This window comes from Mustela erminea, chromosome 12, assembly GCF_009829155.1.
Source record: "Mustela erminea isolate mMusErm1 chromosome 12, mMusErm1.Pri, whole genome shotgun sequence".
In the NCBI taxonomy this organism is placed as follows: domain Eukaryota; kingdom Metazoa; phylum Chordata; class Mammalia; order Carnivora; family Mustelidae; genus Mustela; species Mustela erminea.
Window position 1 is genome coordinate 52,094,522 of NC_045625.1, and position 27,727 is coordinate 52,122,248.

General features: G+C 46.9%; 2 long non-coding RNA genes across 7 annotated transcripts; one reads left to right on the forward strand and one right to left on the reverse strand.

The window, feature by feature from the left end:
* Positions 1 to 129: 129 nt before the first annotated feature.
* On the reverse strand, positions 130 to 27,727 carry LOC116571064. Of its 6 annotated transcripts, XR_004277681.1 has the most exons (6): positions 27,561 to 27,727; positions 24,765 to 24,873; positions 23,775 to 23,922; positions 14,315 to 14,500; positions 6,283 to 6,482; positions 130 to 439 (listed from the first exon to the last, which is right to left on the reverse strand). It is a non-coding gene; the product is annotated as an uncharacterized LOC116571064 (long non-coding RNA). The 6 variants fall into 6 exon arrangements; XR_004277680.1 differs by lacking the exon at positions 130 to 439 and having other exon boundaries at positions 1,472 to 6,482; XR_004277683.1 differs by lacking the exons at positions 130 to 439; positions 14,315 to 14,500 and having other exon boundaries at positions 1,472 to 6,482; positions 27,561 to 27,725.
* Positions 11,533 to 14,865, forward strand: LOC116571065. Its single transcript, XR_004277686.1, has 3 exons — positions 11,533 to 11,636; positions 12,151 to 12,259; positions 14,222 to 14,865. It is a non-coding gene; the product is annotated as an uncharacterized LOC116571065 (long non-coding RNA).

Genomic DNA, 27,727 nt, shown 5'->3' on the forward strand with positions numbered 1-27,727 from the left:
AAGTATCTCAAGTGTCTGGGCATCTTTAAATGGGGAGGTTGACCTGTACCCATTCCTTCTTTAATAAGGAACAAGCAGAACTGGTTTTTTTGTTTGTTTGACTTTTTTTTTTTTTTTTTTTTTGGTCAACTTTAGGAAGAAAGGAAGGAAGGAAGGAAGGAGGAAAGAAAGAAAAGGAAAAGAAAAAGACTGCCACCAGCAGCAGCAAGGAATTTCTCCAGTTCTTCCTGCTTGGATAGCATGTAGTTCCGGAAGTGGATTCTTCTTCGCAGGGTCTAATTGTATTTGCACATTTCCTTGAGCTTCCATTTCACAGGAGACAGTGGGTAGGGGCTTGTCAAGTGGCTTCACCTGCTTTGTTTGGTCAGCTTTAAGGTGGGGGCTTCCCAGATGCCGCCCTGCGTCACCGGTGATGCGACCACTATTGCTGGAGAATCAGCTGGAAGGGCAGTTGGATGAAAAAAAATGTGTACTTGCCCCTGCTGGTGAAATTGAAGGCTCAGAGTGGCAAGAAAATGAAAGCAAAGAAGGCTTACAGCGTCTGAATCTTCAGATTGTTTTTTGACCTTTCTTTTCCTGGTCTACACAACAGTGTTTATCTTTCAGGCAGTCTGACCAGGGCTCAGTGTCTGCTTTTCGTGTGCATTGTACTCATTCCTCCTGGGCTGTGTGATTTGACACATGACAACAGTCTAACAGGGGAGATCAAACTTCTCAGACTCTTTGCAATGTGACAAGTAATGTATATTGACACAGCAAAGTGCACTCTGGAAATATGAGTGTTTGGGCGGGTCCCGGCCTCCTCGCTCAGCTAGAGATAGCTTAAATCATAGGCTTCAGTTGCCCACAACGATAAAGCCCAAATTTAAATAATGATAACCAGCTGGAAGCTGCAATTCACTGAAATCTTTTCTAACCCCCCTCCCTTTTTTTCTTTTGTACTCTCATACTGAAAGCAGGATTTGGGTGGGAAAAACATTAGCCATAATAGCAAAAGAAAAAGATAAAGGCAAAAGAAATTAAACTACCTCCCCAGGGAATATTTGAAAGTACTAAGTATTCTGCTCAGCCCCCTGTTCTGCAAGCGTTTACTAAGTACCTCTTTGTATGAGGCAATGAGGACAAGACCCCTGCCCTTCTGAAGCTCACAGTCCACAGGCAATCCTGCCAACACTGAAATCCAGGTATACAGGGTGAGCAATTCTCCTGATGGCAAAGGTTGATGGGAGCCCAAAGAAGGGACCTCTAATCCACATTTGGTGGTGGGGTTGGGGGTGTTAGGTGGTCCAAGAAGGGCTTCCTACAGGAGACATTTAAATTGAGCCTCAGAAGGTAAGTAGGAGATAGTCAGGCAAATCGGGGAGGATGAGTTGGGCTTGAAGTAAGAAGATATCATTTCTTTCTGTTCTTCATCCATTGGGAAAATGAGTATTCAGCCCTACTGTGTGCTCAGTGCTGTTCAGGCTCCTTGTCCATGCCTGATGCTGAAGGGCGCCTCCTGCTGGGAATTCGAAGTATAGCAACCTCTTCAATGGGAAGGGGATTCACTAGGGAGTCGTGGAACAGAAAATCCTCGGGACCCATTCGTGGAGTAAGTGATGGAGGCAATCCACACTGTAGAATAGTGCACTCATTCACCCAGAAGAAGCTGTTCAAAAACACTAAGGTGGGAGAGGAATCAAAGAGCCCTGTGAACTGGGGGAAGAGAGAGCTCTCTTTTGCTGGGAGGCGCTGTTCATTCAGAGGTGTTGCGGAAGGCAGGGCTGCTAAGCTTTTTGTGTGGTTTTGGTGCTTAGACCTGGTCATGCATGCATCCTTCTTCCCTGCTGGAATCTCCCGCGGTCGTGGCAGAGTCAACTTCAAGTTCAATTGCATCACATCAGTAGCTTGAATTTGGTCCTGATCAGAGTATTTACACCATAGGAACTGGTCAAGCTTACAGACCAGAGCATCCCTTCCCTATCCACCCCCCACCTTGGAGAGCCAGTTGTCCAACATTGATCAGCCCACCGCTGTCTGCACACAAGGATCCCCAGCTATATGCAAAACATAGCATTGCTCTTATCAGAAGCCTGACAAATGTCCAATATCACAATGCAATGCTCTGGTAGATTTCAGTGTATATGCCTGGGGACCCTGCCTTCCATACAGGGCAGTCTTGGGACCCTTACGCCAGGGTCATCTGCAGAGAATAATAGAGAGGTTTCTGGGTCTCTGAGAAGATTCCGAGTCAGTTTCCTGACGCAACAGCATGGATGAAATACAGAAATGGAGTGAGCCGGGAGGTGGCCAGATGACTGCTGGAGATGTCCTATGCGAGGTTCCTTTATTCGAGGGAACAAATAGTGAAATAATAGTAAGGGAGAGGGTCCTGGGCCTCACAGAGAGAATGCCAAATGGCAAAGAATGTGTTCTGAGATGTGTGTTTTCTTTCAGTTTAGCGATAGGAAACATGGCTCTCCTAACGCTGGGCTCTGCCCTTTCAGTCTGAATGCCTTGTCCCCTGGAGTGGATGCTGTAGGGGACAGGAAGGACTCACAGGTGTGAAGAATGTCCTTCTAGGAGTTGAGGAAGAAAACTGAGGTGAGGGACAGACACGGGCCTGTTCCCTCCTTGGCAATGAAGACTTAAGAAGTGTGCGGAGCTGACAAAGGCAATAGGGCAGAGAGAATAGCATCACGGGTTTAGGAAGCCAAGGAAAGTTCTGTGGGTTCTTAAGGGTGTGTTCCGCAGGTGGGAGGAAAGGGTGATGGCAAGAGAGGAGCATAGAAATGAAGATGGAACTCAGACTATGGGCAAAGATGTTTGTTCTTTACTCTGTAGCCAATGAGGATTTGATAAAGATATTTAAAATAGGGGAACAATAGGGTCACTTTTACCCTTCCTTCCCCCCAGGGATATAGAGAATAGAGTAGCAGATGAAGATTCTGGTGAGCAAGACCAGGCTGCTGCAAACACAGTTACTTTTTTCCTGCACTAGCAATTCTCCTTTTCTTTCTTTCTAACAGAATTTCAACTTCAGTAAGGGAGGCGGTGTGTCCTGCTTAAATCAAACAACCCACCGCAGTTACTGCTCCCGGTCTTCCCGCAGAGAGTAGTCACGGGACGCAGTTCTGGCCAATGCGCTGCTTGGCATTGGGTGGAGCTTCCAGGAGAGCTCTTTGAAAGGAGGTCGGCTCACGAGCCGTTTGCCTTTTGCCTTTTTGCCCTTGCCCTTTCTTCTTGCCAGGAACGTGGGGGTGTGGAAATCTGTGAACACAGGTGGCAAACCCCTGGTAGCCACATGTCAAGAACGGCTGCCCGGAAAGGCAGAAGAACCTGGGCTCCCTGGAGGCTTTGTGGGTCCGCCATATTGGTTCTGGGCCTTGTCTGTCTGAATTTCGAATTGTGTGAGAAAAAATAAACCCCAAGCTCTGTTTGGTCAAGCCACAGCAAGCCCCGCTTTCTTGTTCTGTCAGCCAAACTTCTTCTTATCTATCTTGGCTACTATTTCAAAGATCCAGATGGGACAGCCTGAGGACCTGACGCTCAGCCGCACCGGTAGCATGAAAATGCAGGAATGCCTCTCAGGTAGACTTGGTAGTAATGTTGTTTTAGGGAGAACGAAGCAGGAAAGACCATTCAGCTTCAGAGACCAATGGAAATACGGGAGACAGAATGGGCTGCAAAGGATTCAGGTTTCAGGGGGCAGGTAAGGTATATGCAGGAAGACAGTGAACTGAGTTTGGGGCAGGCTGAGTTTGAGGGGCTTGACATGCAGCTAGACGAGTCCTCCTCTGGGCAGCCAGAGAGGCAAGACAGCATTCAGAAGAGAGACCAAGAGAGCTCTGAAGTAGAGATATGGCCGTCATCCGCAAAGAGACTGGGGGCTCCAAGGGAGTGGATTGAATGAATCACTTAGGAAATGGATGTGTGATGAGAAGGGGAGCGAGGAGGGAAATTCTCGGGAATCCCATCAGGCAAGGGGGCCCCGGGTGGGTGCAAGAAGAGGGAAGCAGGTTGGGAGAGAAGTGGGAGAAGGATTCACAGAGGCAGGGTCCCAGGAGCCAAGAGCAGAGCCGGTTTCGAGAAGGAAAGAGCAGTCAAGAGTGCGATAGGCAATGGAGTTGTCAAGTAGGATGAGGAATGAAAATTAGCCTATGGATTTGGCAATTAGGATGTCAGCTTCTCTACTAAAACTGCTCCCACTGAGGTCACTAATGAAGCCAGAGAAATAGAATGATTTGCCCAAAGTGACATCGTTAGTAATGAGCCAAGCATTAGAAATAGGGGCCCCTGACTCCTGGCGAAGTGCTCTTTCTCTTCTATTGTATGTACTTTTAGGCTGTCCCCAAATCCCAGAGACAGGTTTACATTTTAAAAGAACAGCTTTGGGGGGCAATTTATGGTCAGATGCAAACGACTTCAGCTGTCTGATTGGTAAGTAGGTTTAAAGAGGTGTCATTTTGTCCCCAGGTTAAATTATCTCCTTCACTAATATTTTGATGTGCTGAGATCTCCGAATGAACAAGGAAGCAAGACATGGAGAGGAAGAGAGTCCACACGAGAGCCATCCGCTCCTGCTCTACTCACTTGTGGCTCTCAGCCTAGCTGGAGACTGTCTCTCCTCTTTCATTCCATGCCTGCCCCACAGCAAGAGGCCGAAGGGACTGTCTGCAATGTTACTTAGTATAGAAGAGCTCCTTTTCTCCAGGGCTTCTCTGAAATGAGGAGCCCTTTCCAAGACAGTCCATCCTGAGTGGGCTTCCCTTGTCCATCATGAAGATCAGAAACAGCCCAGGCACACGACTGTGAAAGGTGCTATTTTAGCGAAAAGGTCTGACTCCATTCCAGACCAAGACACATGAAAATCCCAGAATCGGTAAAAGCCTTATCTATCAATATGAGAGGTGTAGTTCACAAAAAGCAAGAGAGTCTGTTTTGAAATTCGGAAGGCTGAGCTGAACCTGAGTTGTTTTTTTGCTTCATACCAGAAAGCAGAGATCAGCAAAGTGAAATATTGAGGGGGCAAAGTTGCCACAGCCCCCGTGTATTTAAATCCCTGGTCCCCTAGGTGATCCCTGATACGGATACACCTGTCAGTACTGAGGTTAGAGCATCGGGTGTCCTTGCAGAAACCCCTCTTTCAAGACACTGTGTACCAGAGCACAAAGTAAAGCAAATAAAGCCCCCAAAGCTGTGAAACTCTCGCCTCGCCACCCCCTGCCCTAGGCTGCCAGGGGGTGAATCCGCAGCTTGGATATATGGCTGGTGGTTGGCAGGGAAACCTGGTGGGTTTGCTGGGGGCACAGCAATCCATAAAAGAAAGAAGGTCCAAGCAGAGCAAGAGGTTTTTGTTGTTGTTGCTTTTTCCGAGCAAATGAGCACTGATGTCCTCTCCCATGTCAGAAAGCTGCCTCGGATCCGGAGACAAATTTTCTCCGATGGACAAGGCAGCGAGGGCTTCTGGCTGATGAGAAGTAGCTGCTATTCACCGTCTCTCAGAAGAGGGACATAAAGAAGGAGACGCAGCCAAAATAAACAGATGGTGGGATCGGGTGGGGGATGCTGTCGGGAGCAGACACACAGGTATCATGGGCCCCAGGCAACCACACAAAGCCATTAAGAGGAGCCAAAACTCAGCAAAGAGTTCTAGAACCCTGGGAAACAGCATGTGCTCTGCCCCGGGGGGGTCGCCTTGGAATTGTCACCGATCCAAGGGTAGTGAAGTTTGCACAAAGCAGGAGGGACTCAGCAAGCCGAACAATTCCTGACACCAGGGAGGACTGAGCGAAGATGGAACTGGAGTGAAATAAGTTAGCAGAGTCAGCGTAAACTCAGAACCCCTCGAATGTTGGGAAGATTGAGTGGCACATAGCATGGTGTGCTATGGCAGGCCGCTTCCAGAACCAACTCAGAGTCACTGAGGCAATTCTGCAAACACTGACTGAAGACCTCCTGGGTAGCGGGCACAAAGACGGGACTTTCCCTTTGAGGACCTCGTGGTCTGGGGAGTGGAGTGTTTTTAGATAGATCAGCGACACCACAATATAATGGTTATGAGCAGAGTCTTGAAGGATCAGGAGGACGGAGTTATCATGGAAGGCTTCAGGGAGGAGGCAATGTTGAAGCCAGGTAATAAAGACTCAGCAGGCATTTGCCGAGTCAAGAAGGAAAACTTGCACCAGAAGGCTATAGCTGTGTAACTGGAAGTTATATTAATTAAAGCTCTGGTTGCAAAACAAAGAAATCCTGCTGAAGTTAAGAGGAGTGTTCCTACAGAATTACAACAGATGATCTTACAGATCTCACAGCCTCGTGGGGGTCCAGGTTTGCTTGGGTATCAATGTCAGGGCCAGTTGTCTATGACTGTTGAGGTCAAGTGTCCATCATCCTGTGGGTACACCTGACTCAGACTCTCAGTTTTCTGATTCCAAATTCCCACGACAGAGAACGCCATTGGTCCAAACTTGGTCATTGATATTTGATTGGAGGATCGGTGCCTGGGAATCAAAGGGGGTGATGCAGTGGTTAATATACCTTTTGAGACATGAGTATGTGTGGATGGGCTGTGCAAGTGACATATTCACTATAGTGAAACTGCTCATGTGAACACTCTGGGAATACAGGAAATCTACCATAAACTTCCAGGAGGGACTATCGGCTCCTCCTCTGTGCTCCCAGGGCCTGTGGGGCAAACGCCTTTATCTTACCACTGAAAATATTGTGATTAAAGCTTATCTTCATGTGGATCTCTCCTTTAACAGAACTTCGGTTCTACAAGAAAGGTACAAATCCGAACTGTATGGATCATTGTAATTCTAAAAGATAGCATTGCATCCAGCACGTTTAAGTCTGAATAAACTTTGATTGTACTGATTTTTTTTAAAGATTTTATTTGAGAGAGAGAGAGAGAGAAAGGAGAGAGTGCACACGCACACACAAGCTGGGGGAGTGGGAGGCAGAGGAAGAGGGAGAGGCAGACCTCACTGAGCAGGAAGCCAGACGTGGGGCTCAATTCCAGGACCCTGAGACGTGACCTGAGCTGAAGGCAGACTCTCAACCAACTGAGCCACCAAGGCACCCCTGTACAGATTGTTGTACCTGACATTAACCTTCTTTCCTCGTTTTCCGTGCATTACCATCACCTGCTACGTGCTGCTTCCTCTGGTAGGAGAAGAGCATACTTGGAATGCTGGACTTTTCTTGTTCTTTTAAGATTTTTTTAAAACTTATTTTGGGGGTGTGAGTGTGAGTAGGAGGAGGGGCAGTGGAAGAGAAACTCTCAAGCGGATTCCCTGCCATGTGTGGAGCCTCATGTGGGGCTCGATCTCACGATCGTGAGATCACAGCCTGAACTGAAATCAATATTTGGATCCTTAATCAACTGAGCCACTCAGGAGCCCCCACGATGCTATTTAAGCTGACAACTGAGAACAGAGATTTCATGGGACTGTGACAGATGTCAGAACTGGGTTCTACTTGTGTCCAAGAACAATATATGCAGGGAGCCCTAAATTGTGACCATTATGGGGCAGATGTAGTTGGGTATCTTCACCCAAAATCCTTTTTTTAAAAAAAAAAAGTTTATTTTTTTGAGAGAGAGAAACAGAGGGAGCACAAGCAGAGGGAAGGGCAGAGGGATGGGGAGAAGCAGGCTTCCCCTGACAGGCAGCCTGATGCCCAGGGACTCAACCCCAGGACACTGGGATCATGACCTGAGCCAAAGGCAGATGCTTAACTGACTGAGCCACCCAGGCGCGCACCCAAAGTTCTTTTGCAGGCAAAACTAAGGAGCCACTTGTGGGGACCTCATTCTAATGCAAGACAAAATGGACAGACATATGTTGCCTCAGTGTCGAGGGGCAAACAGTATCTGAGCATACCAGAGCCAAGCCGCATGGACTCCTGTCTGAAGAGCAGTAAAAAGCTAGAAGAGGGGAAAAAAACCCACTCTACATCCCCGGAAACTCTATAAGACCAAGACAGCACGTCCGACACCTGCGGACCAAGCATACTATGGGAGAGAAGGTGTCTTCTACCCAGACGCAGCGCGGCTTTGATATACTGACAGCTACAGTCTCAGTCGTGGCAGCGCAGGGGTCTGGAGGCAGCTCGGTGACCCCAGTCGATGTGACAATACCGCCACAGAGATGGCAGCCGTGCCCAGCAATGGCAGCCGTGCCTGGAGGACAGAAAGGCCTTCAGAAGGCGGACACTGACCCAGGAGCCCAGCAGGGTACCATTAGCTCCTGACTGGTCTTATTAGCGAGTGGACAGGAGTCACTCGACTACCTGCCAGTGTGGACCAAACACCACCGTAAGTGATCCTGCTTGTACCCGCAGGCGGTTTGACTTGGGGAAATTCAAGTGACATGTAAATCGAGGCACTACGCTTTCTGTCCACAACAGCCCTATGTCTGGGGGACTTCTCATTCCAAGTAAGTCTCAGCAGGAATGAGGACCCTCTTTAGATAGATTCGCAGGGGTTCCAGAAGGAGCCAAAATGGTCAGCTCCTCCCAAGGAGATCCAAGGGTGCTAAGAGCAGCTGCCAATGGAAGAGTGACATCAGACAGAAATGAATAGAAGCTGCCCAAAGAAAAGACGTGCTCCCTGGCAACATCAAGTTTAGAAAAGAGGCCAAACAAAGAGCTCTAAAAAGGATGGGGGGGTGGTAGGGGAAGTAATCAGAACTAGGAAAGCGAGAAAGTCTGAAAAAAAAAAAAAAACATCAAACAGCAACTCAGAGAGAGAAATTATAGCACAAAGTTAAGAAAGTGCAAAAACATGATAAGGAAAGCAAAGGTGAGGAATGAAAAGAAGATTGCAAGAGAGGCTAAGATAAATAATAAGGCATTTTTCAAGCACAGAAGGAACGAGAGGTCAGTATAAGAGCCAATAGGGCTTCTAAAAGCTGGCAGAGGTAATTTATTGACAGAACATGAAGACATTGTGAAAAAAATATTAAAAGGCATTTTTCTTTCCCCTCTTCGCCTCTCTTTTCACAAAGGAAGATGGGGACATATGCCAGAACAGACATAAATTTCCCAGGAGTGGAAAAAAGACATATTGAAGGAAATCAGGATCGTGTCAGCACAGGTGATCAAGAAATTAGGATGTCAGAAAAATTGTGGAAAGTCTAGAGCCAGGCCAGAGTCTCCTGGAATGAGGGACCCAGAGGCCAGTGAGGTCCAAGGCCAGGGAAGGGAGGGATGGGAGAGGGTCTGCGGTGTGCCAGGGCGGAGCGGCAGCAAGCCACCCAGGAGCTGCCGTTGGAAGCAGTTTCATACCGCGCCCTTAAACTCATCTTGTGGCTGCTTTTTACTCTGAGGTGAGGAACAGACCCAGGGTTTTATCAGGACTTTTATACTCCAAACTACCGACGTTTAATGATCCCTGATGGGGAACTTGCTTTTAAGAGCACCCAGCATGACCCAGTTTTGAGTAAAAGTTCATTTTCCTTCCCATTCGAAGATCCCAGACCAGAGGGGAAGACCTGGGTTCAAGTTATGATTCTGCCACAGACTGGTTGTGTGGCTCTGGGCTAATGGCTTCATCTCACAGAGATGTGTGTCCCCCATCTCTAAAATAAGACAAGAACTACCTTACAGGACCACAGTGTTCAAATGAAGTTGTTTGCTCATGCATCAGTACAAGGAAAAATCCTGAGTGTATTTTATGGGCCAGACACTGGTCTGGGCCCCTAGGAGGCAGGAGTAATAACACCAATTCTGTTTTTGCGGGGCTGACATTCTAGTGTGGGGACAGATCTATCCAGCAAGGAAACAAAAGACAGGGTCATTTCAGAGAGTGTTGAGAGCTTTGGGAAAAATACACAGCTACATAAAGGCCTGCTCACAGGGTTAGTCAAGGAAGATGACATTGAGTTGAGATCTGAACTAAGAGGAAGGAAGATCTGGATAGAACATTCCAGAAAGAGGGCAGAAAGCCTCAGCCCCAAAGTTCTTGTATAAAAGCATTGTATAAACTGCACAGAGTTGTCAAAATGCTGGCTCCGAGTGTTAGCATTATCAGAGCTCTGTCCAAGCTTGAGAATTTGATTTTCTCCTTTGACTCCCCAACCTGGATAAACCATAAGGAATTATCAAGACAAGCCTAGTGACAAAGAAGTGCAAAGCATGCCACATTTGTGGAAATCTAAATGAACTCCAAGAGGAGCAGGAAGGGCATGTTCTTGCTTTCTGGATTCTAAGGCTGTGGTCACTGCCTATGGCCAGCCTCGAAGTCTCAAAGAATTGGCTTTGGATGTGTTGCTTACTTTGGGCTGCCCAGGTTCTGTCTAGCAGGTGGGGGGGAAATGAAGACATGTGGATTTGGTTCCCTGTTCAAAAGCATTGACCCTATTTGAAATTTATTCCTTTCCATCCCCAAACTACAATAATTGTAGTCATGCAGCAATTAAAGAGAAAAGCTTCATTTCTATGCTTTCAAAGAGAGTGTTTGATTTTCACAAAATAAGTCAAGCTCTTGGTCTGGAAAACAAGCTGAATGCTGACAGAGGAAAATAAGTAGAACAAGAAACTTCTAATACTTCGTCTTCATGCAATAGTCCAATGAAAGAGAAGTCAAATGACTGCCCAAGTGCTTATGGAGAAACTACTAGTTTCAGGGCATCACCAAAATAAATAATACCCATTCCTTGTTTCTCACAATGTCTCTCCTTTGAATCACACTATTTCAAAATATGGTCTCAGCTAGATCAGAAGAAAAGCCTTCCTTGTGATTTGCACCAAGAAATAAGGCAGAAGCAATTAGACTTCGATTGGAAATAGGAGACATTCACAGAGGGGTATTTTTTCAACAAATGAAACTTCAGACAATTGTCGGGTCGTGCAGGTGCAGCCCAGCAGCACCGGAAGCTAGGCGGGGCCGGAAGCTGGGCAGGGCCCTCAGGCAGGCCCATCCTGAGAGCCTGGACCATCATCAGCTCCCTGGCCCCCTGGTCTCAGGTAAGATATTTAGCTTCTCAGTCTCCTCTTCTGTAAAATGGGGAGAGAAAGACCTCGCAGAGCCATGGTGAGGATAAATGAGAACACACACCGAAGCTTTGAGTTTGGCTATTTGTAGGCATGGCACAGTGGTTTCTTTACCTTTTTAATTGAAGAAATTAAAAAAAAAAAAAAGATAGGCAGTTCAATGGTGAAACGTTTAGTTTGTTTGTATCCTCCTTTCTAAGAAGGGCATAATACCAGCCTGACATTTTGGAACTGATACCTCCCTCTCCTCGGAGAGCACAGCTCTTATTTCAGAGCATAATCCGCTGGTTTCCCAGGTCACACGGGCCAGAGGCAGAGCAGTCCCAGGAAGATCACAGGGACGGAACAGACATGGCCCCTGCTTGTACTGAGGGAAGTACCCTCCCTTTACCCCTCCAGAGTTTGCATCACAAGGGGCCTGGTGGCCATGGTGAGCAACAGTGATCTACGGCAGAGTTTTGTGTGGGGTAGTGTTCCATTAGATTCCATTGTTATGGAACAATCACTGACGTTGGAAACCAGAAGGAAAGTAGTTAAATCTATCGGAGGGAATTGTGGGTATCCTGAAAAGAGTCGATGGTGGCCTGGACAGGATGGTGGTGGGAGTTGATGGGGGCAGTTTTGTAGAGCTTAGGTGCCTCATTCACGAGATAAAATCGGTAGGAACTTGAAGATGGGCTGTATGGACAGGGGATGGAGGGGCATGTAGACGCAAAGGGAAGGAGGGTCTTAGGGAGAGTTCTACGATTCTACATAGTGAAGTGGCGGGGGGGGGGGGTGGCGAAAGGGGTGGGATTCACCCAGGCTTGGGGATGTGGGAAGACCATGAGTTCCATTTTGCTTATGTTAACCTTGGGGTGCCATTGAGAAATGCAAGGGAGAGTTAAGGAGATATTTAGATATGTGGGTCTGGCACCGAGCGAAGGCTGGCTGGAGATATATTATTGGAGGAGGTCCCTAGGAACAGACCCTGAGATGAGGAGTCATGTGTCCGTTACTTGTTAAGTGCTCCTGGGAAACCAGAAAGGGAAGGAGGGGAGGGGGTTAGGTAAGAGCAGGAAAGCAGCAGCAGCTAAGAAAGACTGTGATCCAGGACAACTCGCTGGAGAGGGCAGGAGTCAGCCTGATCTCCAAGGGGAACTCTGCAACAGTAAGTTACATCTCAACCCACAGAGAAGGACTTGCACTGTGGGGGGTTGTACACAAGCCCGGGCTTTCTCCCCCTTTGACCTGAGACATAGCGGCTCTCACAGCTTGAGCACCACCCTCTGAAGAGCTGCAGGTATGCTGACAACACACCACACCTGAGCATAGGAAACCCTAAAATGGGATCCCCAGCCCACTGGGCGCAGTGCTGGGCCGGCTAAGCTTACTTAGGGAGAGCGACCGAGAAGAGAGTGGGCACGACCGTGTGCTGAGGAGAAGAGAAGCTTATGAAGGAGACCAGGAAGGACGGTTGTTTCACAGCTACCCGGCAAAGGATGAGGGCGGTGCTAGTACTATTACCTCCACTTTACGGGTGAGAAACTCGAGGCTGGGGGAGCTTCAAGCACCAGTCAGAGTAAGAGGAGAGTTAGGACTTGAACACACGTCCCCAGACCTGAAGCTTAGAGCTCCTTCAAATGCAACAATAGAAGGTTTTCCGGGGACTAAGGGCCCCAGCATTTGAGGGAGCTGGTCCTTTTTTGAAGGGGTTTACAGATGCTCATATTCATGATGAAACATGTGCCTCTTCGGACTCAGAACCAGGGAGGCGAGAAGAGGAAGGGAAGCTACTTTTTCAGCGAAACTAAGAATCTCCTGCTTGGGGCATTATGTCTTCGAAGGCCCCAGGATTATGATTTTGCATGTGTGGTGGAGGGGTTTGAACCCTCAGCCCAAGATCATGACCTTGAACAGAGAGCAGCCTGCTGGTGGGGCCAGGGAGGGGGGTTGGAGCCACCGCACCCCCACCCCAGGAGGGACAAGAGGGTGCGAGGAGTACTTAGTGGGGAGGGCTCTCAGCTGCCCAGAGCACAGGCCCGGCCGTGCACAGTGTACCAAGACCCTCACTTGATTTTCTGACTCTGGGGAAGCTGGTGTTGACTTTGTCCATTAAGCAGGCTTGCCGGATGTCTGCTGACCCCAGGTCCTTTGCCCCGTGAGGAAGCCCCACCGCCTCAGAGATCAGCAGGGTGTGCTAGTTCCCAGGGCTTCCCCCTTCCAGAGGGAGGGTGTCTGGGGTGGAGTGGGCTCCGGGCTGGGACTCAGGGCCATGCCTGCGAGACCCAGAGCATGACCCTCTATTTGCCAAGTCTCTGGCATGAGGGGCAGCGAGGAAAATTGGAAGTAGTAATACCTGCCCCCTGAATTGCCTGGGATTAATTAGGAGACAGATAATACACAGTGTGTGCCTAGGATGAAAATGAGTTATAGTCTCGTTATTAATGTAGCTGGAAGGATGATTTGCTTAGACAAAACAAGGCCACTGCGCGAGAAGCCAGAGGTCTTCCGATGTCCTCACAGGGCAACTTAAGGGAGCGGCCTACGGGTGTATTTGCAAGGGATTCCCGCTCATTTACTGGAGGGCACAAGCCAGCAAACCAAAGCTGTTTTGCCCCGTCAAGTAAATAAAACGCGAAGACTGAGCACGACGCTCATGTTTATTTTTTTGTTCCTTAAGGAAAATATTTTCCATAGATCTGGACACTAACGTGAAAAGTAAAAAGGGGGTGGGGAAAGGAGAAACCCAAAACCGATATAAATTAGAAGCAAACTAGTGTTCATTTCCTGTGGAGGAATTTTCTATTTTTTAATGGAGTTACTGTGGCTTTTTATTTTGGTATGAAGGTGAAGAGTCAAAGCATGAGGATTTAAGGCTTCCAAGTGTGTGTTGTTCTATGAACAGATCCTTAAATTTGCCAGCACGCCCTAGGCGCTGCTCCTGCATAACCAATATCTTCCTGCCAGGGCCAAGGCTGAGGGCCCTTTGACTCCCCTGGAAGTTATGCAGGGAGAAGGGGAGTGTCAGGAATGCAGGATTAGGCCCCATAATTGAGGCTGTCATTAGCTGAAGAGGCAGGCGGGTTTGTGAGCCTTTCCAAGTTTGCATTTATTATGGTATGAAGATATGTCTCCTTTGGTATAAAGAGGGTGGGGGGGATTTCTGCAAGTCGGCAATATTTTCTTCTCTCTCTCTCTCTCTCTTTTTTTTCCCCCCCCAAGTTGGCTGGTTCTGTAACATTCATTATGCTTTTCTTAATAGATCCCAGAAATGCTGAAATCGTCCTTTAGAGGAAGCATTCACTTGAAACAACAAAAGATTAGAGAAACCTTAAAAATGCTGGATTTTCTTTACCTTTTGAGGAAGGCCAGCTGGAACCTTCTGAAATTATTCCTATCCAGTGTGCAGCCACAAACAGTACTGATGGTGAGGATAAAATATTATTTTTGTAAATTGCATGTGGATACAGCAGTGCCACTTAATCAGATGCTCCTTAGCGGATGGTGGGAACGGAGACCACAGCCAAGACCGAGGAGACTGCTGCGGCACAAAGAGGCCCGGATTAAGATTCAGAAGAGAGCAAATGGCCCGCGATCATTCTGGCACATACTTGAATGTAACATTCTAGGAACACCCATTTTTTAAAATTAATTATTTTTTTAACTGTAGTAAAATATAAATAACGTCAAATGTATCATTTAATCAAGTTTAAGTGCACAATTAAATGACATTCAGAACATTCACATTTTTGTACAATCCTCGCCACTCGTCTACCTCCTGAACTTTTTCCATCTTCCTCAGCTGAAATTCTGGACTTCCCCCGAGCCCCTGGTGACCACCCTTCTATTTTGTCTGCATGAATTCAACTACTCCAGGTGCCTCAAAGAAGCGGATTCCTACAGTTTCTGTCCTTTTGCTTCTGGCTTGTTTCACTTACCATAATGTCTCAATGGCTCGTCCAGGTTATAGCTTGTATCAGAAGGCCTTTTCTTCTTAAGGCTGAATAATGTTCCACTATATGTATATACCACATTTTGCTTATCTGCTCATTCATTAATGCATATTAGGATTGCCTGTACTTTTTGGCTATAATGCTGCTATGAACCTGGGTTTACAGATAGCTCTTCGAGACCCCAATTTCATTTGTTTTGGGTATGTACGGAGATGTGTCATTTCTGGATCAAGTGGTAATTCTTGTTCTGATTTTTTGAGGACCTGCCCTGTGCTTTCGATCGTCACTGCACTATTTTACATTCCCGCCAACTGTGTACAAGGGTTGCAGTTTCTATCTTCACCAACACACAATTTTCTGTTGTTGTTTTAAAGATTTTTATTAATTTGACAGAGAGAGACACAGTGAGAGAGAACACAAGAAGGGGGAGTAGGAGAGGGAGAAGCAGGCTCCCCGCAGAGCAGGGAGCCCGATGAGGGGCTTGATCCCAGGATCCCGGAGACACTCAATGACGTAACACCTAATGACTGAGCCACCAGGCATCCCTGTTGTTGTTTTTAATTGTAGCTATCCTAATGGGTGTAAGGTGACGCCTCATTGTGGTTTTGACTTGCTTTTCCCTAATGATTCAGGATGTTGAGCATCTTCTCATGTGCTCGTGTACAAACATCTGTTTGAGTTCCCCCTTCTAATTATTTGGGGGGATGTACCTAGAAGTGAAAATGCACACCACTCCAACATCGAAGCAGGCCCCATAGGGACTTGCTGGGCAACACCGTGTCCCCTGGCCCATCGGCATCCCAGGTTGAGTGGGTGACTACAAATTCTCAACAGGGCAATGAAGCTGTCATTAACCAACATTACTAGAGCTAGAGGATCTTCTGGTTAATGGAGGGTTAATTAGACTTCTCCATTTTGGTTCCAATCATTGTTGCTGAAATTCTTCCCAAAATATTTTAGTCTATTTCCACATGACTTACACAGCCTCTCCTAGGGGTTTTTTCTTTATCTTGGAGGAATACCATTGGATGACCACCTGGGAACTAGGTTCTTAGTGCACTCTCCTGGAGATTTAGATTCGAAGGTATCAGACATGTCCGGTGATGTTATAAACCGAATGGTAACTGTTGTGTAGGACGGTGAACTCTGGGCGAGTTAAACTTTCAGAGATGTGGTTTCGGAAAAGATGTTCTGTAGTTCTCCTTTTTGGCAGTCACTGGAGAGCAGGGCCTGTTGTCTATTAAGGCCACTCCTAGTTCATGAAAATAAAACCATGTCAACTGCAAATAAAAGAATGTTTATCTTTCTATTCCCTATGGAGGGAGTTGGAGGGTCCAGGCTGGGAATGTGTCTTATCCAAATGCGATAGCATATCATAGATGTTTCAATGGAAAAAAAGAAAAAAAATGTGTTTGAATTCATCTGTGTTTCACTTCATTGGAAATTGTGAGTTAGGCTAGATGCTGTATTTATTCATTACGGTATCCCTGGCACTGGCCCAATGCCAGGCATCCAGCAAGTGATCAATAGCTGTGTATTGAAGGCATCAGTGTGGCCTGTTTCCTTAAGAGCCTGCCTGATTACATCTCTCTGTCATGAAGTGTTAAGGTAACAGTTCCCTGACAACACTGGGATAGAACATTCTACTGGCCCGGCTGGCTCCCAGCTGCTACTAGTGCAGACAGGCCCACTCTTCACCCCCACTCATGACCATTCCTTTAATTACATGGGGAACTTCTCTTTTTTCTTCTTCTTTTGGGGGAAACAGAGATAGAAAGGAGGCAGTAGGGAAAGGAAGAGTGCTAGAATGGCAGGAACAACTTTTTTGAATATGGTAGGGTGGACAGGATTTGAACCCATGGCTAGAGGGATGAGAGCCAGAGTGTGAGAGAATTGTTCTCCTAGGAATGTCTGTGAGACTCAGGGCACAAAGACAGCTCTAGGGGAGCCAGGGCAGGAGAGGAAGGCAGTGTGGGCACCTCATGCCCTTGGAAGTCCACTGACAGATTGTAGGTTGAGGCAAACTCCTTGGACTCCCCAAAGAAAAAGGAGGAATAATTTAAAGATTCCTACCCAAATATATGTGGGATTCACAATCACAGCTCTGTGTGTGTGTGCACATGTGTGTGCATGTCATTAAATGCCAGTTGGTGACACATGGGAGAATATTTATTTGTGCTCCAAATTTCTACCTTTTTACTTATAGGCAACTAAACCCATGACAGATACCCATGTAGGTAGTAAATGAAGAAAGGCCAACAAAATCCATATGCAAAAATCATCTATTATTCAAATTGATTTATCCACAACCTGATATAAATATGGTCCTTGTGTCAAATAAGAAACTTAGGGTTGAATAATAATAATAGTAAGAAGGAGGAGGAGGAGAAGAAGGAGGAGAGCTCTGCCCCTCTATAGTGTTCTCTATGTATAAGGCTGATTCCAAGCACTTTATGTATTTCAATTAATTTGTCCTTCCAATAGTCCTAGGAGACAAGTCTTATTCTGTCCTCTACAGATGTGGAAACTGAGGTAAGGGAAGTTAAGTAACTTGGCCAAAACACACAGGCAGCTTGTGGCAGAGTTGGGATTCAAACTTAAGAAGTTGGGCTTCAGAGTTTGACATTTCATTGATCATTCTTCATATAAAGAAAAAGACGACTTTTAATCCTGAATCTAGTTTGGAATACATTTAGCTGCAAGTAACAGAAAAATCTAACAGCAGCTTCAACAAAACTGGGTTTAACAAGAAGTCTGCAGTTTGCTTGGATGGCTCAGTGATGTCAGGACTGATGCGTCTGTTTCATCCTGACCTTCTTTCTCATGCTCCCAAGAAGATTGCCCAACTGGAGATGTCACGTTTGTATTCAAGACAGAAATGGGGGTTTGGGTGGGAGCAGTGTCAGTAAAGCAGAAGTGTTCCCAGAAGCCTTAGTGGACTTACGCTGCCACCTCATCAGAGGAACCAAATGACCACCCGTCCTCACAAAGCAGCTGGGAAAAGTCAAAGTCAGCCTCTCCAGCTGTTTCAGTGAAGGGATGTGTAAGAAATAGACGTTGAGTTATTAAAAAAAAATACCACACTCCTCAGTGAGAGGAGGTGAGGAAATCTAGACAGACAGGAGGAGGAGACAACAGCTCTGATGGAAGAGGCTGGCAAGTCCCCATCTCTACTCCAGCTGGTGTGTCCCCTGGAATTCTTCATTTGCCTTGTCTGCTCTCAGACTTGTGATTGTACCAGAACCGCTCATCTCCCCACAGACACTGGTTTGGCTGCATGATGGCTCAATGTCGGGATGTTTTAGTAATGTGACCATAGCGCACTGTGACATGATGTGGTCTTGAGATGTTGCGACCAGAACCAGTCTGGCTGGCTGAGCCATGTCTCAATCCCACAGAATTTGTCGAGGGTTCTGGCACCAGCTTGGAGTGTCAGAAGAGTTCTGCAGAGAGCTTTCTGAATCTGTCCCTCCTCATTACAATTAAGATGCTCAAGGGCAGGGCCTGGGTCTCACTGGTCTGTCTTCCTTTTTCTGCTCCCTTCCCCACCCCCACCCCTGAGACTGCAACAGTCCCGAGCTCATCGATGGGTCTCAATAAATACTTGATGGGTAGACTCACATTCCTGGTGACTGGTCAAAGATGTGTCACTTGTTATGAAGTGTGCCAAGAAAGTCACTTACTCATTTGTCCAGTAAGCACTTTTGTGATTTAATCTGTGAACCAATTACTTCAATACAGCTTCCAGAAATAGAGTTCTCCATCCTTTGAAGCGAGTTAATTGTCAGCCGATATTTTATCTGTGTTCGTTCATCTGACAGACAATTAGTGAGGGCTTCCAAAGTCTTAGGCACACTGCTAGGCACAGAGGGACACAGAGAAAGAGGTAATGCTGCCCCACCCCCACCTCCAGACTCAGAGGGGAGAGGGCTAGACAGGCATGTCAGCAAATTGACTGGGGCTCTGAAAAGGACTACATCAAAGCACTGTGGGTTCACAGGGGGAGGGTGACTCAAGACGGCAAGGGGTTGCAGGGTTGTGCAACTGGATTGGCTACGGGAGTCTCCCTCCTTAGACATTCCAAGATGACTGCCAGCTTGGTTTCACTAACGGGGCCGGGGGGGGGGGGCATGACCCTGTCTGGCTTCCTCCCTCATTGGGTTCACTAGTGAGTGCATACTTCTCCCTGGAGACCAGCTTCACACATGCTCTGCATATTGGCTCTTTTCACAAACAGGACAAAGGAAAACATGAAGGAGAAAGTAAGGCTGAGGTTTGGGAAGCCAGAAGGCCGGGAGTCTTCTCCGAGTGAAGGTGGCAGCTTGAATCTTTTTCATTCTTCCAAGGCTAGAACGTGCGCTTTCATTTTAGGGGATGGAAGAGGGTGAGATCTGGAGGATGTTTGCGGGGCGCTCTCTCTGCAAGGTAGCTCAGATGAGGTAATCTGAGGGCAGGGCAAATGCTCCCCAACTCTCTTCACCAAAAGGTCAATTAAGGAAACAAAACTACCAGAGTATTTTCAAAGGTCTTTTACTCCCCCTTTCAAAGGAAAACAGCTCTATGGAGTCTTCTGGGAAAACAAGTATATTCTTGCAACTTCGATGACCCACTTATGAGAATATTGGAACAGCAGTGAAAAAAAGACAAAGATACTTTTGTAGCCTCTAAAGGGTTAATATCAGAGCATAGTCGAGGCTTAGCAGCAAAAAGGGCAGCTTTGTGATCTTTTATTATGAAATAAGATTAGAGGCCATAGCACAGACTGGGGGAGGAGGGGTCCGGTGTGGAGCGGGTGACCCCAAGACTTCAGTCTGGAGCATCCGTCCCACACCACAGTGAGTGCCGGATTTGGGGAGCTAGGGTTAAGCCCCAAGCTCAGAGGGACGTTTCCAAACTGGCTCTGTCTGAAGCAGTTTTTGTAAAATAAAATTTGGACCTCTTGCTCTCCTTCAATTCTTAGTGTGCGTTCACAGACCAGATTTGTAAAATCTGGAAGTGGGAAAGCAAGTATGTAATCCCTGGTAATTCCGCATCCAAGAATCTCACCGAATATATCATATGCCACCTCATTAATGCCTGTTCCTGCCTGTGAATCTCTGGCCATTCCAGATACCAGTCAGTCCTATTTTACAGATGCGGAAGTCGAGGGAGAGAAAACAAAGCACCTTCATGGAGAATTAGTCATCAACAGAAACCAAGAGCTCTGAGTGTCCTGGCTTCCAGTCCTTGGCTCTGGCAGCAACACTGGGCTCCCTTTTCTTCTCGTGGGAACAACTGCTAACACTTCGGCTTTGACTTTCACTTACAGGGCTGATGAAAAAATTACCATTTGCTGAGAAGGCAGTGAAATGCCGACTTCTCACCCTTTGGTCAAGGCGACTTCCTTGAAAGTGCTTTAAAGTAGATTGATGGAATCCAGATCCAGCCATCTTGTCTCCATTGAAATGGCGGCTCATCCACAAAGAACCCCTCCCCCGACCCTCACCAAAAAGCAAAACCAAAAAGGCTATCCTGCATTCCCTGTTTCTTTGATTGAATTGATCCTTCTTTAAAATGCTTATTGAATTTGTTGGCCAATTTAATTAAAAGAGTTAAAAGAGTGAACTACTTCTGTGGAAGAATTGTGCCCATGCCTTTCTTGTGATGGCTCTTAAATGACAGAAAATGCATGGAGCTGGCTTGGGGGCCAAAGAAGTCAAATAGAATTCTTTCCTAAAGCACACACTTGTCTCCCAAGGTGACCCCTCCTCCCCCCGACCCGGTACCTCGAAGCCCCCAGACAGTGGATGCCAATAGAGAGTGAAGAGGGGAATTTAGACATTTGTAGACATAGCTGGGAGGCTGCCTGGTTCGTGTGGAGCTAGTCATACCCAAAATATGTCTCATAGGCAACAACTAGAACTTGGCCTGGGAATCAAAGGGGGTGTACCGCTTTGGGTCTAAGAAACTTAGAAATAAGCAGAGATTTAAAAAAGGGTCAGAACACCAGCTCTAAGAAACTACCATCTTTTTCCATGGAGTTTTCCCTTGCCTATCAAATACTACTGAATAACAGTTAATATTTTTGCATAATATTTTATACCAGACTTGTGGCTCAGCTTTTACACACAGTATCTCACTTAATCGTTACCATAAGCACATGAGATGGGAACTCTTATTATACATTATCTTTTATAGAAGAGGAAATGAGGTGCTTGTAAGGAATCTGGGCAGGACTTGAACCCTCATCTGTCCAACTCCAGAAACCACACTCTGAACTGTCTCTGCACCTTGTCAATATTAATTAAATCCTTGCAATGACAGTCCCCTTCTCGTGGGATTACAACCACATAAGCCCTCCAAGATTGCTGCAAGGGAGATAGTCTTGGTTTTTGTCGTGGACAGCGGCATGAAAAGGTGATCCATTTCATCAGCCAAAGCATAAGAGAGAGACCCTGAATTAAGACATTTCTGCTGATGGAGGGGAAGAAAGAGTTCTGGAGAAAGGAGGGTCTCCGTTTGAGAGAAACCCTATGAGAGCTCAGGGCTTGGAGAGTAAGAGTTGGGAATGAGAGAGGAAACGGCCTCGGGCAAAAGACAATAAAACTTGATTTTAGTTCCAGGCGGAGGAGGCAACTTGCCTTAAAAGAGAAAGGAGGGGCTGGGAGAGAGAGGGTAGTGAATAGAGAGGGAAGACAGTGTGTTCAGGTGCTCTTTTTTTTTTTAAAGACATTCCCTCAAGTCGGCTATAGTTAAAAGTGAAGGGACAGAGGAGGTCAGATAGAAACAAAGTGCAAAGGGAGAATTGAAGGGCGCTCAGAGAACAGAAGGTAAAAGATCACAGGAGAGGTAGGAAGAAAGCCAGAGGTAACACAAAGCCCCAGGGAAGCGGCGTGGCAGTGGAGGAGCCCAGTTTAATCAGCTTCGCCTAAGGCGGCCACAGCTAAATAAAGAATGCCGGACGCGGGAGACTGGCCATTCTGGAAAGGCAAGGGTCAGTGGTGGCTTCGGTGCCTACGTGGCAGCAAAGGGACAAAGGGGAAGAGACCACGGAGCCTGGGTTCTAAGAGGGAAGAAACAAAGAGCGACCAAGAAAATGATGAGGGGACAGAGGCGGAGAACTGTGTTGTCCCTAAGGGGTGTTCAGTGGCCAGAAGTGGCTGGCAGGAGGGGACAGTGAAGGCAGCAATGACCACGGGAGGCAGAGGAAAGTCTGGGGCAAATATAAAGTGGATATTTAGATGCATCTCTGAAAACTGAAATTCACTGTGGCTGTAAATTGTGAACAAATCTGCCCCAGGCGTGTACAGCTTTGTTCCATCTGGCCAGCTCAGGGCTGACCACAAAAAGATGTGATTTGGTCGTTCGAGTGCCCAAAAGCCAGCCTAAATCTGCCGCAACCTGTTCGTGAGTCGGCTTTGTGATGGAGGAGGCAGGCAGCCAGGAGGAGGCACTTGATGGACATGTGTGGATGAAAGAAAAAAATAAACACTGTAAGAAATGGCTCTCTTAAAAAAAAAAAAAAAAGAGTCCATTTTTCAAAAGGCAAGAGCCCAGCAAACTCAGTTTTGGAGCTGAGTGAAATCAGGTGGAATGTGTAAGTTCTTGGTCAGCCAGGCCTGGGGTTGAAGCCTGGTCCTACCACCTTGGAATTGAATTTTGGCACATTGTGTCCTTTCCTGGGCTGCCTCTGCAGAAAAGTCACCCTCACAGGTTATCATGGGTGGGTTTTGTGGCGAGAGGGAAAGCATCCAGAGAGGGTCGGGCAAGTTACCGGGGTCCTCTCTTAAGTGATAGGGAGACACAAGGGCAGACTCAGAGAGCAAACTTCCTAGAGACAGATCTTACGATGTGGTTGAATCATGAAAACTCTAATTCCAGAGCCTTCCCTCTTTGTATACAACCATGTCTTGTTTCAAAACAACAGGCGCCAAATTTTAGGAAATCTGAGAGTAGGGGATTCTGTGATAATAACATAAGGTCAACCATGGAAAAAATAAGCTTATCATGGTATATTTATTAAATATTGCAATGACTCTTACCTACCCATCTACCTACCGACCTACCTACCGTGCCTGGGACACTTGGCAAACTGAGAGGTCCCTATCACTGCCTTTTAAATATGCAAGTCTGAGCTTCTGTAGTGCGAGGAAAGTCAATTTTATATCTGCTTTTAGTGCCACATTCAGACGGTGAAGCGGCCGTTTAGAAAACCTTTAGGTAAATATTTGAAATATTCTAAAATTGACATTCTGAATGATATTCTGATACCACTTCAATAATGTTTTATAAAATTCAGGGGAAAAATAGAATTAAGTAAATTTGAACTTTCCCTTTGCCGAGGCAGTTAAAGGCCGTACTATTTGCATATTCTAATGTGGGATCACTGTAGCTCAAGGTACAAAGCTTCCAAAGAAACTGTCCCTAGCAGGCCAACAGTGCAGGCGCCATTAACCTTTGGCCTTTCATCTGCATAAGACAAAAATCAAAGTCGCTGCTTTTCAAAGTGGCTCCTGTGTAACCACTCTGTGCAGCCCATGCTTTCCAGAACAGTCTTTGGAAGCACAATTAGAAGGTTTAAAAAGCAGAAACAAAAGCTCCATCCTATTTACACATTTAAAGTAAAGGTCATTCTCAGAAACTGGGCTTCCCAGATTTCTCCCCTTGAAATCCCTTAAGATATGTAATACCAACATAAAGGGAATCACAAATCCAGTTTTCAGAAAATGGCATTAAATATAGATTTAAACTTTGACCTTTAGTCCCAAGTGAGAGGACAAAAAATTCTCTTTACAGTGAAGGGCATGTTGCTACTAAGCTTCAATGAGTAGGAGAGAACCTGCCTGGTAGGAGCCAGGATTAAGAAGCACCAAATCGATTTACCTCCAATGCAGGTGTGCTGCAAATCCGCTGGGTCCGGACGTAGCGCGTGATTGGGCCAGGCTCATCTATATTCTAGAGTTTGTAGAAGTAGCTTCTGGGAAACGGGGGGTCTTCTTGGCCTGGGGAATTGACGTTTCCACGGCAATATCTGAAATGCATTCCGAGTGAGCAGGAATAAGAGATGGAATACGCAGGGTCTCCCACTCCACATTAGGGTCATGAGAATAGTGGGAAATCCGTGGGTAGCAGAGTGACGGATTGGGCAAACAGGGAAATCATGGAGACCCAGAGCATTCATATTTTTACATCCCTTATTACCCTGATTGCTCTGCAGGTGCTGACCAGGGCCCCAGGCTGATGACCCGCTCTGTAGCTCATCTCCCTGCTACATCATCAGCAAGTGGATATTGGGGCCCGGGTGGGGGAGGGGGTGCGTGACGGACAATGGGAAATGGAGCTTATTGAAGAGAGGGACTGTCGGTTCTGTGCATACCCAGAGGCAAAAGAAGAAAATTTCCCCTACTGTGGAATTTGCTAGAACAATTAGGGAAGTGGAGATAAACAGGAATGATGAGTACCGGACTGAGGTCCGTTCGTTTTGCTCTTAACTAGGTAAGTGAGCTCATGATGACTACATAGCACAATTATTCATTTCTTGGTCTCTGCCACCAGACAGTCATCTTCAGTTAGCAAACCCGATCTTGCCTATTTTCCATCAGTGCCTGACTTATACGGGGCGCTCAGCAAATGTTTGTTGATTGGATAAGTGAGGGAAAGAAGAAAATTCTTTGTTGGGAGGGTCCCAGTGCAACTCTTTCACTTTAAAGATAAAACAATTGAAACCCGGAGAGCAGAGGTCCCACTGCTTGTTGGTGTTAGAATGAACAAGGATAATGGGAATGATGATCATGGTAACAGTTAACAGTCAAGCACCTGAACCGTGCTAACTGCCCATGTTGGTGATTTCTTGGTTCTCAGCTCCATACTCACCTTGCTATTTTCCCTTCTATGTCCAGTGCTTGGCAGCCGAAAAACTACATTTCCCAGACCTCCTCATCAGCTTCTGGTAGGTCCTATCATTGACAAGCACTCACAGAATCTTGGGAAATGGGAACAAGGGAGAAGTTATTATGTTAGCATTTATCTAATTAATTAAGTTGTCTGTGGCAGCAGGTGGTGGCAGCAGCAGGCTGTGGAAGGTGACCGCAGGGTTCTGGGACATGGTTGGTGAGTGGCGACACCTGTGGGTTTGTTGGGCTCTCTCAGCCCTGCAAGGGCACCATCTCCTGGTTTCCTCAGCATGGCAGCAATGGTGGCCCCCGCAGCCTCGAGAGACAGGAGTTTGTGAGCTTTAGGTAACTCCATGTCCCTTTTGGTGTCTCCTGTCCTAGACGGAAGTGTCTTCCTGCAATTACTGATTTCTCTCTGGGTAACACTGCCTTCCTGGTTTGGCTCCAACAGCCCTTCTAAAACATTAGTACCAGTTTCTGGTATTACGTCCCCCACTACTGAAATACCCACAGTGTTTTCTGTGGACGTTCTCGTCTTCTCACAGAAACCTATGAGTTGTGAACCAATGGAACTATGCACCTATTTTACAGATGAGGAGACGAGGCTATCGGATACTGAGAGACTTGCCCAAGAGCACAAAGTGAGGTGGTGGTACAGCCGGGACACAAGCCACATCTATCTTCTGCCTAAATTGATGCACTGAACTCTGCTCCTCAAGGTACCCTGTTACCTCCATGGGATTATTTTACTGAGGTCATTTGGGTGCCTGGCAATGGGGTCTTCCGCCTCTGTGCTGTGCAAGAGTGATTTTACTGGGCTCTCTTCTAGAGTATTATAGAACATACTTTCTCCAGGATGCTTGTTTCCTTGCCCTTCTGATCTAAGCCTCATGTTGAAGTTATTTCCTTCATTAAAAACTTTACAGTGGGGCACCCGGGTATCTCAGTTGGTTAAGCATCTGATTCTTGGTTTAGGCTTAGGTCTTGATCTCAGGGTCCTGGGATTCAGCCCCCAAGTTGGGCTCCATGCTCATCGGGAGTCTGCTTGAGATTCTCTCTCTCCCTCTGCCCCTCCCCCTGCCCACATTCTCTCTCTCTAAAATCTTAAAAAAACAAAAAACAAAAAAAACCAAAACAAAAAAACACTTTACAAGGACTAGTGTATCTTTTAACAGCAGAAGTAGCTAAGGGTCTGGGGCTGTTGGCAGAAGCCAGGAGGTTACCTGGAGTAAGGGTTTGGAGAAGAGAAGAGAAAAGAGTGAATGGGCCCAGTGTTATTAAATAGCAGATGGGGCCCCTACACTGTCAGGACAACATTGAGGGCCCTGGCCCCTGGCTTTGGTGAAGACCAACCAGAGGATGGAGGATTAGAGGAATTTTTTTCCCATAAATGCCTTAGAATGGTGCCTGGCTTATCACAAGCACTCAATTACTATTAGCTTAAAAGTAGGCCATGGGACCAGGGACTGGAGGAGGTACCAAGGCAAATCAGAGCCAGCTCAGCCTTTGGGGATATTCAGCCAAGAGGGGCTGAGGCGAGTGCACATCTGAACTGGGAGGGAAGGGCTGGAAGGCAGCACAGGCATCCTGAGAGGGTTCTGGGGACCCAAAGGGGTCAATGCAGGCTCTGGGCTTTGAGTAGGCTCTTCAAGCAGGGTGAGAGGTAAAGCAGTGGCAGTGGGGGAGGAAAGCACAATTTCTGGGCAAAGAAACTGTACACAGAGGTATTTTCAAATTAAAGTCTCTAATCTCTTGGGTGATTTTTATGAAGCTCTCCCACCTTCCTTCTAAAGGTCTGAGAACAGTTTCTGTGAACCCCCAGGGCCTCCAGGCGCTGCTCAGAGTTGAAATGTCCTCTACGAAAACCAAGTTCAAGGACCAATCTGGCCTTTTCCACATCTTTTCCAATCTTCTCTATCCTCAACCACTGCTTGCATCCCCCAGCCCCTAGACCCCAGGACTCATTCCTTCCAGGGGCTCAGCAGAGAGCCTTCATTGCACCCTCCCTGACATCCAGACCCTTTGTCCCTGGGCCTGCTCCTTTAGCCTCCTGCTATTGGACCAGACAGCAATTTTGATGGACTCACCTGAAGTAAGATGTCAATGGCTGTTGTAACTTAAAAATGTTCCCTCTCAAGAGTGTCTGTATTTTAACACTGGCCCTCGGCACTTCATCGAAAGGACTAACGTGGAGTTTCAAATGATAGGTCCTAGAACTTACATCAGTTAAAAGTGGGTTTGGCCGTAACGTAAAGCCATACTGCCATGGTTTAAACAAGTAAAGGTGTTGTAGGAATGCACACACACACACACTCACACATGCGTACATGCACACACAGAGGCTGTTGATGCGTCTGTTCAAGGAGAGCAAAATATGCCACTTTGGCATATGGGTTATTTTGAGATGATGGCAATGAAGACCCAGCATCCTCAGGAACAACTTCCATCTCTCCCTTAACGACCTAAAAAAATTTGGATAGGGAGTCTGGCCCAGCAAGAGAAGTATCACCAGAAAACTTTCTATGTGAAAGACCTATCTGTATGGCAGGATAGACATCTAATTACTAAACATCTGTTGTTCTCCTCCTCCGGTGAATCGCCCTTCTTCCCCTTCGAGGGCCCAGGCCCTGAGCCCATTCCCCAGCTCAGGATGGCATATTAGCCTCAACCGCCCTCGAATCTCATATCTTTGTGGCTCCCGAATGGACAAAATTACACTTGTCTTTCTCTGTTAACCTGTCTTATGGTAATTTAATTATTAGACGGACCAACAAACCTGGAAGGGAGGAAGGGAAAATTTTCCGCCCCTGCAAAGGCTTAGTATGGCGGCTCTGTAAGGTCACACCCCGGCCCGCTCATCCTCTTGCTCTCTTCCGGCTTCCTCCCCAGGCTGGCAAGATGGCTGCTGCTTCTTGAAGCATCGCAGAGGTTAAGGAGCAACAG